The sequence below is a fragment of the Hippoglossus stenolepis genome, chromosome 13, assembly GCF_022539355.2.
Source record: "Hippoglossus stenolepis isolate QCI-W04-F060 chromosome 13, HSTE1.2, whole genome shotgun sequence".
Lineage (NCBI taxonomy): Eukaryota > Metazoa > Chordata > Actinopteri > Pleuronectiformes > Pleuronectidae > Hippoglossus > Hippoglossus stenolepis.
Genome location: NC_061495.1, coordinates 9,907,098 through 9,920,693, shown reverse-complemented (window position 1 = coordinate 9,920,693; position 13,596 = coordinate 9,907,098). Strand labels below are relative to the sequence as shown.

Below are 13,596 nucleotides of genomic sequence, written 5' to 3'. Positions count from 1 at the left end.
CTACATAAGGGGTTAATCGAGAGAAGGCACAGACCCCCTCAATGCTGAAACCCAGCCACATTTCTACTTGGGTCGAAATTGCCTTGGGATGAAATCAATTTGTCGCTAGTATATTGTAGCATTGCACCTATTGATTTTTCTGCTGCGCTCTCTGCGAGGTGTGAGTGGACTCTGGATTTAAGGGGACTGGAGGACAGGGAGGAGGAGGTCTCTGGCTGAGAAGGGATAGGACTCCCTCCAATGCACCTTTCAATCAAGCTTAGCTAAGTTATCCTCATGAATATGAAATATCAGGCACAGTCAAGCCGGGAAAAGTGGAGGAATGGTGTGTGCTCAGCGGTGTATAGAAGCGAATAAGAAGTGTAAAAGGCACTCTTTGCCTTAGTGTGGAAAGTTTAGTTGCCTGGTTCGTGTGATATTATGTTTGAGGGATGCAAGTCCATTTACAAAGTCATCTGTGGGAACTCACCTTGCATTTAAAGACAAAAAGCTTTTCCCACAAGGTTATTCATTTTTGATGTGTTTTTGGTCGACGAGTTGAACCTTCTGCTTGCTGCAAAGAGAAGCTTCAAATAAGTACCTTTCTTTCTACCCTTTTCTTACCATAGCCTGCCAAGAAAAAGGTTAAACAGAGCCACACTCTGACATTTTCAAAGTTCCTAATCTGTATTTTTATGCACGCTGACCCACAGTGTCTTCCTTCCTGCTTACATTTTCAGCACTTCCATCAGGATTCACATGAACCCTGGGCTGCCTCTGTGCTTTCACATGGTAATTACAGGCTGCTTCCCTGGCAAAATAATAACAGCCTCAATAAGGAAGACAACACAGTTGAGCTTTCTGATTTAACGCAGTTTACTGCCACCTCCTCCCTCTCCTTCATTTCATCCAGTATCATTTTTTTTTCAGATTTGTTTAGTGTTGTTGATTCATTTTTCTAACCACCCTACGCCTGCACTGCGTCTGTCCAAAATGAGGCATCCAATCTGAGGCCCCATCTGCTGAATGATCCTCTCTCGTCGCATGCATGTACACATGCCTGAGTATTACGCCAAGGCGTTATCCACTCCTTCATGGCCCATCTGCTCCCTATTTATCTATCCCATTTTCTGTCCCTCCTCCTTCTTTTTATCCCTCTTTCTTTGGCGTTCTGTCTCTCTTCACATTTCAGTTGGTCGTCTTGATTTTTTCATATTGAATCCTTTTACAGAAACGCATGCAACATAATGTTTATGCCATTTTGAACACTCTTTTGAGCACCTGAGTCCCATTGTGGTGTCCAAAGCCTCTCGATAAATGTAGGTTATCATCTGCTGAACATGTCCTGTTTAGCATCTTGTGACAGCGATGCACAGGGGAGGCGGGGAAAGAATGGGATGGGATGGAATGAGATGGGATGGGGCAAGGTGAAAGGGATGATTTCAGTCTGTTTCCCCCAGACAAGGGCCTGCTGAGAGCGGGCTGTAAAATCACTGGCTGTGCCTGATCCCAGAGACTTCCATTGACTGTCTAACTTCTCAGAGAAAGAGCCTCTCTGCCACAGGAGGCAGGCGAGATTGGTTCAGTGCACGTCACCAGGACTCAGTCGGGCCTCTTGCCTGGCAGCCCGTAGACCTCAGGTCTCCTTCAATTGTGTGTCTAATTGATTACTTCCCATCCAATTACTCCCGTGTCACACTCAATATTTCACCACTCCAGGAAGGGGGCAAGAGGGACTTTATTTCTGAAGGACGACATTCATATTGTCACATTTGTGAGCCCCTAATGTGGATCATGAAAAGGCACATGTTGAATTGAATGGGCCATCAGTGGTGGTTGGTGTTAATTGATTGCTCTGTATTACCACTGTGACAGAGAAAGGGAGACGATTAGAGTCAATGGGTTTGGCTTCCATACCAAGGGACCAGTGGCGCTCAACTTCTTAAAATAAACTTTTCCTTAATAGTTTTGCTTGTTTTTCTGCTACGTAACAAAGCCAACATGGTAGTTTGGTATTTATTGGATTAAATATTTTGTATTACAGTACCTTTGACTACATCTACCATTCTTTTCCATGTTTCCCGCACCACAAAATGATAGATCCTCCGCAATTTCTTACATATTCTCTTTTTCTGCAGACCCATCCAAACATGTCACTCACAGCACGGCCTTGAGGGCGCAGTGTTGCTTATTTATGCCTTTGTTATTTGTTATGTCTTCCAATCTTTAATAATGTTTGAGATTTAATAAGCAGAAAACGACTGTGCTTTATGAAATATTAATGGGCAACAAAAGCACAACCTGCCTTAAGAAAGGAGAGATAATACAAAATAGATATTTGCTAATTAAAAAATTGTGTGTGTGTGCTGGATAAATAAAATTACTGGACACTTTTCAGTTTTTGCTTAAGTTCCCTTGTGCTAAACCATCCTTGCTTAGACTAAGACAGAGTTAAATCACAATTTAACATCATTAACACCTTATGTCTACTGCATTTCCTCCAGATAAGCACCTAAACACGTCCTATACCCTGATGCAGATCACAGGAGACTGAGAGATCGGTTTGGACAAGAAGTAAAAAAAGTCTTCTGACACCATGAATGAAAGGAGGACATGACAGTATTTGGAAAGGGGAAGGCAGACTGGTAATCAGTGCATTAGGATCAAATGAACTGGCTGATGCTAATACTATCAAAGCAGCCAGAATCCAGCCTTGGACTGACTCCCTATTGTGCAGCTCAGGTTTCTATCTGGATGCTTATTATTCTGCTGGTGTAACTTAAATCTTCCCCCAGCTTGGATCACTACCTCCTATTTATACCATTACAATTCCTACAGTTTTGTTTAAATCCATACTTAAGATAGAAAACATGGATTAATGCAGTTCATGTACATATTTGTTTCTTACAGGATGCTATACTTAAATTTTGAAATGTAGAAAATGCTTATCTGATACTGTTTTCCTAAAAGACAGCTAAATAAATTATTGATCAGCTCTAATCTTTCAAATGGTTAAATATAGGTTATTTTTTTGATGTGAATCAGAATTAAAGAACTTAAAGTACCTTCTTCTGCTCTGGAGACCATGTATGTCTTTTTATGCATGCAGGCACACTAGTGTGTGAAAACACGCTACTACAACAAGTGCAGTAGTGTTCGCATGTCTAGAATGTCTGTTTTATATAAATAATTCACATTGGCTCAGCCCACAGCTGCATTAGCGACTGGCATAGACTATTCTCGCATGATTAGAAAAATTGTCAAGTCCAAACCTCACCTCTGCTTCACCTTTTGTCCACAGGAGAAAATATCCAGGCTTGCCTAAACATGACGACTCAACCTCTTATTACCAATTTGCCTTCCAAACTGAAGCTTTACAGCCTGCCGGAAGAGGGGATTCTACTTTTACCTCATTAAAAGTTCAAATAGGTGTGGAAGGAATTTAAATACCAATTAATAATCAAAACACATCCCTGTTCTCTCTTCCTCCAGCATTTCCATCCCCTCCGGCTGTGGCTTTATATCAAGCTAAGATCTGCCGTGTTGTAGATCAGAAACCGGCTCCGACCCTAACCCTATCAACAAGAGCATGTTCACGTATTTCGTCGAGATTCCGTCTGAACTCTGGCCCGTTGTTCCAGCAGAGATATCATGAGTGTGACATGAGTGTGACTGTCTGTGCTTGAGTGTGTGCGCTGCGGATTAATCCGCTCTGCAGTTTTACGTAAACCACCATGTGTTTCTGTACCACTTGAACTGAGCAATGCTCTAAATAAAACACTGCTACACTAAAGTGTTAAATCATTCCATAGTGTCAAAGAAATATACTCACATGCAATTATTTGCCTATTTCCAAGCTCCCTTGGAAGTTTGAATATTAGTTTTGGCTCAACAGACTGACTCTCCTCTGTGCATCCACTTATTTCCAAACCCCGGCTGTTTGAAAAGAATCAGCCTCCCATTACTACCACTACCTGTTCTCCCCACCACAGAGCAGCCAGTCATTCAGAAGCCGGATTCTTTCACTTGTTAACTAAAATACTTTTCACTGTCAGGGTTTAGCTAGTGTGGAGATGTTAAAAAGTCATTTTCATATTTCTTTTGCGAGCATATGGAGGAAGATTCCACTCCTGGAACTTAGAAATTCCTTCCGACAGCAACACAGGGTATAGCCAACTGGAAGTAACAGTAATGCTTTATCCATTATCCTTAATTTTGAGTTAGTTTTTCTTTTTTATATGCACATGAAAAGATTCAGGCCTGTGTGCACTTTGTCCCTGTTGTTTTTATATGTGTTGTTGATCAATTCTCAGTAGATTGTGGATGAATGTGTCATTTTTATCAAGACCCAATCAGTTTCTACAAAGAGAGAGTATTGCACACTATGTAATTCTGAACCACCTGCCCTGGTCTCCTTCACAAGAGAATTTACAGAGGTATTACAAAACTACATTAATTAAAACTTTACCTCCGAGGAAGGGAAGTCTTTATTATTTGCCAATTAAAAATGCCAATGTCACCACAGGCTGTTTTAAACAAACAAATAATGTCATTGTTTTTTGTTCAGAACCTTTTCTATTATACCAACTAGTGACATTAGACATCATAAGATCTATAATTGAAAACAGAGCGATTATTTGATGGTTTCTCTTCTTTCACATGTTTTGTGCTTCTCGTATTTTCCCATTATAAAAGATTAAATTTATATCAAATTAAATCTTATGCACCAATAAAGCTCCTCTCTTAACTATTATTAAATAAAATGTAAATCTATTGGGCACAATGTCAATGCAATCATCACAACTGCCTTACTTCCTTTACTATCAGTGTTTTGCAACACAACATTCAACCTCGAGTGGACCCACACGCACAGAAACAAAACTTCACCCTTATTTAACTTCAGTTTGAATATTTTTTTTCTTGTCTGCCCAGTGTATATTGTGCCTCATCTATTCATCGTTGTGTCCTTTTGAAAAGTCGGCCATGCTGTATGTTTGATTGCATACTCAAAACAAGCACGCTGTGATTGTCACGTTCAGTTCCTGTCACGTTCGGTTCCTGTCACGTTCGGTTCCTGTCACTTATTGGCCGTCGCTGCAGTCGTGCCACGCGGTTCTCCCTTTGATTCCCAAGGCCAGACTGTGTTTCAGACAGGTCTTTGATGTCAGAGAAGTGCTCAGTGCTCATCTCAGAGGAGGAGCAAAGTGAGTGCGAAAGCAAATAAAATAGGAACTGACTGACAGCTTGGTGGGTCTCAAAAGCCACTAAGGAAAATGTCACTTTCTATCAACTTAGTTATGAGGCCTAAACGGACACCTGTGGGCACCAGTGAGAAAAAGCTTTCCAGTGGTAAAAACATGAGGTGTTTAATATAAGTTCTGAATTCACACAGGCAGCAGTGTGTCTTTTCTTTTTTCTTTTGGTAGTTTGGTATTTAATCATATTTTGCTATCCATTTGAAATAATATCTTACTTTACAAAACTGGCATTGGGTCTGCACTTTCAGACAAAGGTCTTTCAACATATCGTTTATACTATACAGTTTGATAAAACACCTGAGATTTCAAATTGTGTCTGCAAATTCAAATTGTCCTTGATTTCCAGGAGTGTAACAGAAGCTGTGCTCCCACAAGCAAATGTGATAACCCTGCTTCAGTGCCTACACACACATATACACACACACACACATATTACCCTCCAACCCTGCCACGCCTCCTCTTTCTCCCATGGCAGCTTAATAATTAATATGCTTATTTTTTGCCTCTTAGGCCAAAGCCCTGGGTAAGTGGGGCAGCTATTGATGGAGGCAGTGGTGGGTAATGGGACATGAAAAGCACTTTTATGTTCATCTCAGGTCTCCACAGAGATATGGTGGGTGTTACTACATGCAACACCAGGCATGACTTCCACCAAATAAAAATAAAAAAAAGTCTTCCCTGGATTCTCTGCCACCGCTCCATGGTACATTTATTTGTCTTGGTGCTAAACAGATCCGATGTGTATCGATGTTATTTTTCCTGAATCTCAGTGTCAATTTCCCAGCCACATTTTCCAGATGGTCCTGCTCTGATACAGTCATATTCAGTTTTTTATTAAAGTCTGTTATTGGGGCGACCAGGCTGGAGGGCTTATTTTATTGCCCATACGCAGAGGTTGGTCATGGATGTGGTCTGAAAGCACGCGCACCACAGTTGTGTTCCCAGACAATGCAGTGGTGCCTGTCATCACACGCAGGATGCAGTCTCACCTTGAGGAAAATAAAGGAGGACAATCAGAAACAGCAGGAAATTCAAGTGGTCCTTTCAACAAAATGTTTGTTTTTAATGTTGACCAAAAAACTGCAGCAGAATGTGAAAGTTTATACAGCGCAGTGTCTGGGTAATAAGGGAGCGAGAAACTACGAGCATGAAATGGAAAATTAATTTATACAATTAGGTCTCAACTTATTGTTTAAAAAATTCTAATGTTATTTATATTATCCATTCTCTTGCAATTACAACTGGCCAAGAGGTGAAAATTTCATGTTCCCACTTTACAGCCAAAAAATACTGCCTAAAAACAACCTTAACTCCCTCTCATGCCTCTGTTTATTCAGTTGAACTGCAAAGTATTTAATCTTAATGTTGAATGAAGATAATGTTTGGAGCCACTACCTTGGTCCTGACATAGTAGATTTATATTTCCCTATCTTATTGTTAAATTGCAAAAACTGTGAGTCACTACTGGAGTTTTGGAAAGAGTGATAAAACAAAGTACTACAGTTGTGTAACCAATGAAAAAAAGGAGCCAGAGAGTAAAAAAGTTTTAATCTGTTTCACCTCTGTGCGCCTTGTCAGTTTGGGAAAGTTGTAGAAATTGTCAGACGCCGCTTCCCCAGTTCTGCTGTGGGGAAAGTGTGAGGGGGGGGGGGTTCCAAAGCTGTTAGACCATCTCATTATGGAGTATTTGGTGACTAAAAAAGTTTGAACCATAGTCTCTACATAAAGATGGGCGACATGACTGCTTATTAAAAGCTAAACCAAAGTGTCTCGGTCATGTTCCTAAACCCAGCCTTCTCCATGTTATCAGATGGGACATGGGCCAAAAATACAAAATTAGAGTACAAGTCAAATATATAAAATAAAAGGTGTCTGTCGTCTGAGGAAGTTCCGATCACGCTGATGTCTGGTCACGTGCTCATGAGTTTTAATTAGTTGCTTGATGCTATGAAAACAGGATGAAGTGTCATGATTGACAGCTGAGACAGAATGGTCGATTGCATGTATTTACTGGAACCTCATTACCACGGCTCCATTCTGCGATCATGACAGAGTCTGGCCCAAAATGCAGGAGATGGTAGAATTCTTATAAGGGATATTTGGGCTTCATTTCTGGATAGTGAGTGGAAGTGGGCACGCATCCTTTTCTTTATATACAATTTAAAGTTTGACATGTGATGACAATTGCTGCTCCAGCTGGTAGGCTTTGTCTAGCCCTTTATTCAACATAAGTACTTCAGTTTTATTATAAAGGTGGATGGCAAAGTTGAGCAAATTGCTGCTGCCCCCTCTGCATCTCTCCTTGCATCTCCCAGGTGTTGCATCAGTGGTAAAATGCTTATTTTACTCAAGAGCCCAGTCATGATGATATTCTCTCTAATTAACAAATCATGCAGCTTTGGCAGAGGTCTGGGAGATCACCTGACCAAAAGCGATCAGGTGAAATTGAAAAAGTAAAACGCAGACAGCGGCACGCAGCCATTCGCTGTCAAGGTAGGGCTTCCTGTGCGAGAGGAAGTAGTCCGCCTGCTCCTTCCTCAGGTTCTGGCAGAGCTATTAAAATCTGCATCCCAGTCCTCTGCGTGGACTTGACCACCTTGGCTGATGCACAACACATACGAGTGGAGAGTCCTGTGTGAACAAAGTGGGAGCCGTGGTCTGTGGTGTGTTACTGAATGTCTCCCAGTAGGCCTGGAAAAACAAGGCCTCCGTGACGTGTTGTTGCCTTAGCAAAGCATGCACCGACTGAAGCCAGCTTCCTCTGTGCGAAAACCAGCATACTTGGTATGCTCCTGGTAAGATACGCTCTCTCCTCTCAGTCTCTCCATCGCTCCCCCTCCTTCTCTCCGCCTCTCTCTCAGACCCTGTTTTGTTCAGCCCATTCCAGAGAGTGTGGCTCATTTTCATTCAGCTGGCAGGCTGATCACACATCAGCCTTGATAAGCTAAGTGGCCCTCAGCAGCAGCAATTGAAGGTCCTTTTACTCTGTTTTAATCACTCACTTGTTTGTCTCCTTGATAATCTTTTCTGTCTTAACTTTTTCTGTTGCTCATTTACTCATTTCTCTTTGTTTTGTTTTGTTTTTCCTCTCTTCTTAGATTCATCTTATCTCAAGGTATTATAATATGGTTTTCTCCTCCTCCGCCCGTTCCATAAAGCTCAGATTACCAGGGGTTTATCACAGTTTTAACTTGGAAAAAAAAGCGAATATGCCCCCCCACGCACACATAACCATTGTGTCATGATTTTCTCTTCTCGTCTTTAAGCAGATGCTTCGCCTTGCTCGAATGTAATTCCATAATCCTTAAATCTCAGCCATTTTTCATAAAGACTCATAGGAAACAATTGCGTGAGGGATGGGCCAAATTTAATCAGCAGGCTGTGAATGCAATTATCTTGGCGGAGGATAGGCATATGTTTGGGGGATGGAGGCTGTGGCCGACGCCCTCGTGCCTTTCTACAAAACCCCAGAGAAGAGCTGAGCAACATTTCTCCTTCAGAGAGACACAGGATAAAAAGGAGACTTTTTATTTCCACACATAGTCCAATGTGTCAATTGTAGATGTTGACTATTGACATAAAATGGTTTTCTATTGACAGCTTCAATCCGATTAGTTGTTATCCTGAACAGATGCAAAAAGAAACGTATTGCTGTATCAAGCGATACAAGTGAGTTTTGATGTAAAACTTAGCTTAATTTAACAAATTCTCATATTGCAGCTTGTTCAGTTTGATCAATATCTATTTCAGACTTTAATCATTGATTTTACTCCATGTGTAATGTCTAGTTTCTTTATATAACTTTCTTTTTATACATCCAAGCAGTTGTTTCCCCCTCTGTCAACTCAAAAATACAATTCCGTTCATTCCCTTTTCTGTTTGTCACTATTTTATTCACAGCCCTCACCCATTTTTCGAAACTATTTATGTCTTCTCTACTGCTCTATTTATTTATTTATTTTTTCCAAATGTCACTTAGTTCGAACTGCTTTAATCGGAGGCTCCACAGCTTGTTTTTCACACAAACACTTTAATGCCAGACAGGAAAAAGTACAGGCCTAAATTCACTGAAATGCATTAAGTGCGTGTGATGCTGTTTGCTGCTGTGGCCACTCAGCCTTGAATGTCAGTCACCATGTTGAAATTAAATGCACACTTAGTGGTCCTTCCAAACACGTACACAGACACACAGAAGGCACATATTGTACATACAGGCAGGGGACAGATAAAGGGAAAAACCAACATGTCTTTGTAAGGTGTTGTTGTGCCAGCAGAAAAGCTTCTTTGCTCTTTGGTGTTGGTTCTCCAGGTCTATGAACTCTGCTGGACGGATGAACACTGCTCCTCCAAAAGCTTTTCCCTTATATGATGTTGTGATGATTGTGTTCGAGAACACTAGTGTACAACACATTGGTCCAACATCCCCTGTAGGTTTTCAGTTGGATTGAAATCTGGTGACTGTGAATGCTGTATCACGATATTGTTATTTAACCGCCCAGTGACACCTCATATCCTCTGAATGTAAGCACTCGTCCTGTAAGAGATCACTCCCATTTTCCATTATATGATACAGTGACTCTAAAGGGATGAATGGATCCCCCCCCCCCACCACAACACAACAGAGCCACTGGATCCCCTCACCATAGACTTTAAGCACTCAAGCCTTTCTGGCCCACACACACTTACCAACATGTCGCAAATATGGCTATTTACCCTTTGTCCACATCTGTAGAGTACAGTGCAGATGGTTTTTGCAGCACCAAGTTGTTTGTATGAATATTTCTTGACAAAGCTGCAAGCACCAATACCACAAGCCCCAAAAAATGATCCCGTTCCAAACACTGCACTAGTCATTGTACTAAGGGGTTAGCTGCTGAATCCCTAATTTAATATTCCTCTCTGCGTAAGAATCAATGGATCGCTCTTGCTGGCACATTATGATAATTTCTTGAATTGACATTTTCAGTCACCTGGGTGAGAGTTGCTTTTCTGTTTTCCCACACATATTGGACTAAAACATGAGCATCGCTGTTTTCAAACATGAACTGCAGACCATGGATTTTTGACCTCATTTACTGGTGTGTTTCCAAACAATGCAAATACAATTAGCAATTAGCCATGTTTTTAAAGCCACTTTGATCTTTTCCTCTTGCCATCTTGATACAAAAATCCGAATGAACTGGGTCTGCTCAGCATGGTGGTACAGGTCACAGAGCGTGACTGGATGTTAATTGCTTAGCTGTACCACGCAGTGCGTCTGCGTGGAAGCATCTGCATTTGTTGTATCTCCCCTCATTTAGTCAGGCTTTTCTCTAATTTGTCACCCATCTGTATCTACACACCCATCAGTCTTTGATAGGATCCCTCTGATTCTTCCAATCTAACTTAAGTCCAATCTTTCAACATGGTGCCATCCAGTTGTCTTGGTGTCATGGTGCGGCAATTTCCACAAAGCTGCAGTTCATCACTTTCTTCTTTCAACCCAATAGTCGAACACACACACACACAGTCGAACCCCAGTGCTGCCATCTCTCTGGTGAACCTCTCGTCGAGCACTTTATGTAGTCGAATTAATGCAGTTGCTCTTTTCAGGTCAATAGTTAAACACATAAAAGTGCAATTACATTCGAGTGGGTACCACCATTTGGCTTGGGGACTGTGCTAACAGTGTTAAAATTGCATGCTGTTCCTGTGGGAGGTGCTCCATCCATTGACCTTATTGCAGATGAGGTTAGAGCTGATGAAGTTTGTGATGCATGCTGAGATACATTTCACACTATAGAACTTTTAATTATTAAGCAATCCTTAGGTTAAAATGACACTGAAATGCACTTGTTCTTATATTTAAGTGTATTAGTTATATAGACACAGTTGCATACGAATTACAGTCGTCAAACCCCTCAGATATGAAAGTGCACAATAGTTGCTCTGTGTTGCTCAGAAAGAGAAATGGTTTTATTTGGTGACATCACCCACATTAGCCTTGAAGGTTTCGTGTCTGTTGACCAAGGTTATGTCCTAGAGAATTTAATTGTGTTGCCAGTCTCTCTCTCTGAGCCTTGGAACATAATAAGTAATGTTTTATTTTTATCCAGGTGGAGCGGAGAAAAAAAAGGTTATGCGACATCCAGGCAATATCTAATAGAAAACTTATCTAGCACTTATCTAATCACGGTTACTAAGTGCTTCACACAAACAATCCATGGCAAAATGAGGAAAGAATTTTAATAAAAGGTATTCAGTTTAGTTCAAAAGGTCAAGACCTAAAATTTATAATGAAACCAAACAGTTCCCACAATGAGCAGCACTTTGGCGACTGTGGAGAGAAAAAACTCCCTCATTAACTGGAAGAAACCTCTCGAACCAGACTCAGTGTGGGCGGCCATCTGCCTCGACCGGTTGGGGCAGGCAGAGGGGAGACAGGTCAGGAACTTCACAACAACACCTTACAAAGACATGTTGGTTTTTCCCTTTATCTGTCCCCTGCCTGAACTTCAGACTGGTTGTTATAATGAAAATCATGATCAAATCATAAATCAAATAAATAAACCTCTGTCTGTCGGTATGTGGCTCGCAAATAATGAATAAACAAGTGAGCAGCTCTTAGTGGAGCCGTGGTGGCAAAGCTTCAGCTTCCCACAGCCGGCCTTGACTTGACACTAATCAATAACAGCAGGTCACTTTCAGAAGCTTCAGAAAGAAAGCTGCAACCAAAATTACCACAGGTCAAGAAAACAGCCAATTCCAAAGAGACATGTTTAGAACGGACACTGCAGTAGTATAAAGATGTTAAGCCTGCTCAATTTTTTAATACTGAATTCAATTCTTTTTGAAAAGGAAAACATCTCAACCGTGTGAAAACTTTCAAATAATCTGCTCTGTAGCTGTGGAGGGAGTTTTCCAAAGGAAAGAAACACAAATTATGTCATCAGTGTTCTTTCGGATTGGGTTTGACACTCCAGATTTAGAGCAGAAACCCTGCATTACAAGCTGGATGTGTGGGAGTGAAGATGTGAGTGTTTTGGGAACAAGAAAGACTAATGAAAGACGCTGTTGGGTTGCAATATGGCCAATGTAAGATCCACTGCTCAGCTTCTGGTGCTTAAAAATTCCCCAGTCTTTTTGTTTTGTTTGTTTGTCTGTTTTGTTTTGTCTTGTTTGAGTTCACCCAACTTTTTGGGAAATGCAGTACTCAATTTTAAGCATTCGTCCGAGGGTTGACCCGGTTTTAAAAGACTATCAACAATTGAGTAAACTCTTTTATGGGGATGGGAGAAAAAAGTAATAAATTAGTCATTATGCACCCCAGACTTGAATGAAAAAGTGAATATATGGTGAATGTGTGTATATGCACGTGAGGGCCACAATCTGTTAATGAATAGAAAAATGAGGCAAATCTTGAATAAACACAGAAACAGACACACAATTTATATTTGTAAGGATTTCCAGTGTGGACTGGAGCGCAAGTATGTAACCGTGCAGTTGCAGCAGATGATAGACAGGAGGGAAATCACCTCCACTATTTAGTGGTGGATTATAACTTTTTAAGTAATTATTATATCATCATTAAAGATCTGCAAGCATCTGTCTGTCTTTCTTTTGGTATAGTCATCATCTATAGATGATATTAAGGCTGATAAAAACACATCTCCTTCATTCTACTATCGTTTATCGCTCCGGATCATTTATTCATCATCGCTCCAAATGGCATTTCAGTTTGTCCGATCATTCTTTTTTTTAAATTTATTCCGCAGTGATTGTCCATGACGTGGCCCAGTTCACCCGGCAGCCTTGAGTGACTCTTTTTTTCTGCATGCCATTTCTCTTGAGCTTTTATAAGATTCGCTTCCCTAAAAAAACCTACTTCACAAGGGCCTTCTTTGTTCCTTCTTATGCTGAATGTGAAGTTGGGGAGAGTGATTTCAAGGACCAGAAGTATAGTACCTACTGTAAATCTTACCAAGCTCATATGGATTTTAGACAAAGTGCAAAATAGCAGGGAAGTTGCTAATGAAGCTTCACAGGGTTTTCCAGGAAAACTGGAGTGGTACACAGTAGTTCCACTCACCATTAGCACATTACTTACAATTGTTACCACAAAAGTACTTTGTACGGATTGTAGGCAGAGCAGTACTGACATTCTTCACCCACATCTTCCAAGTTTTTGCAGATTTTTATTTGCGACCTTGTGGTTATAATCCCACTGATGAAGCAAATTGGTAATATAATTCATACTCAAGGCACATATTGTAATTTGGGCCACGTTACTGCCAACCCTAAACTGTGCTTCTTCTGGGCGCCTGTACGTTTGCGCTTACTCTCTTATTTTGGCATTTCTGCCTGTCTGTCTATTGATCGC

The 13,596-nt window shown here is 40.9% G+C and overlaps 1 protein-coding gene across 2 annotated transcripts in view; it reads left to right on the top strand.

Moving 5' to 3' along the window:
• The window catches only part of LOC118120013 (receptor tyrosine-protein kinase erbB-4), a 283,408-nt gene that overhangs the window by 159,778 nt on the left and 110,034 nt on the right, over positions 1-13,596 (top strand). The window lies entirely within an intron of this gene.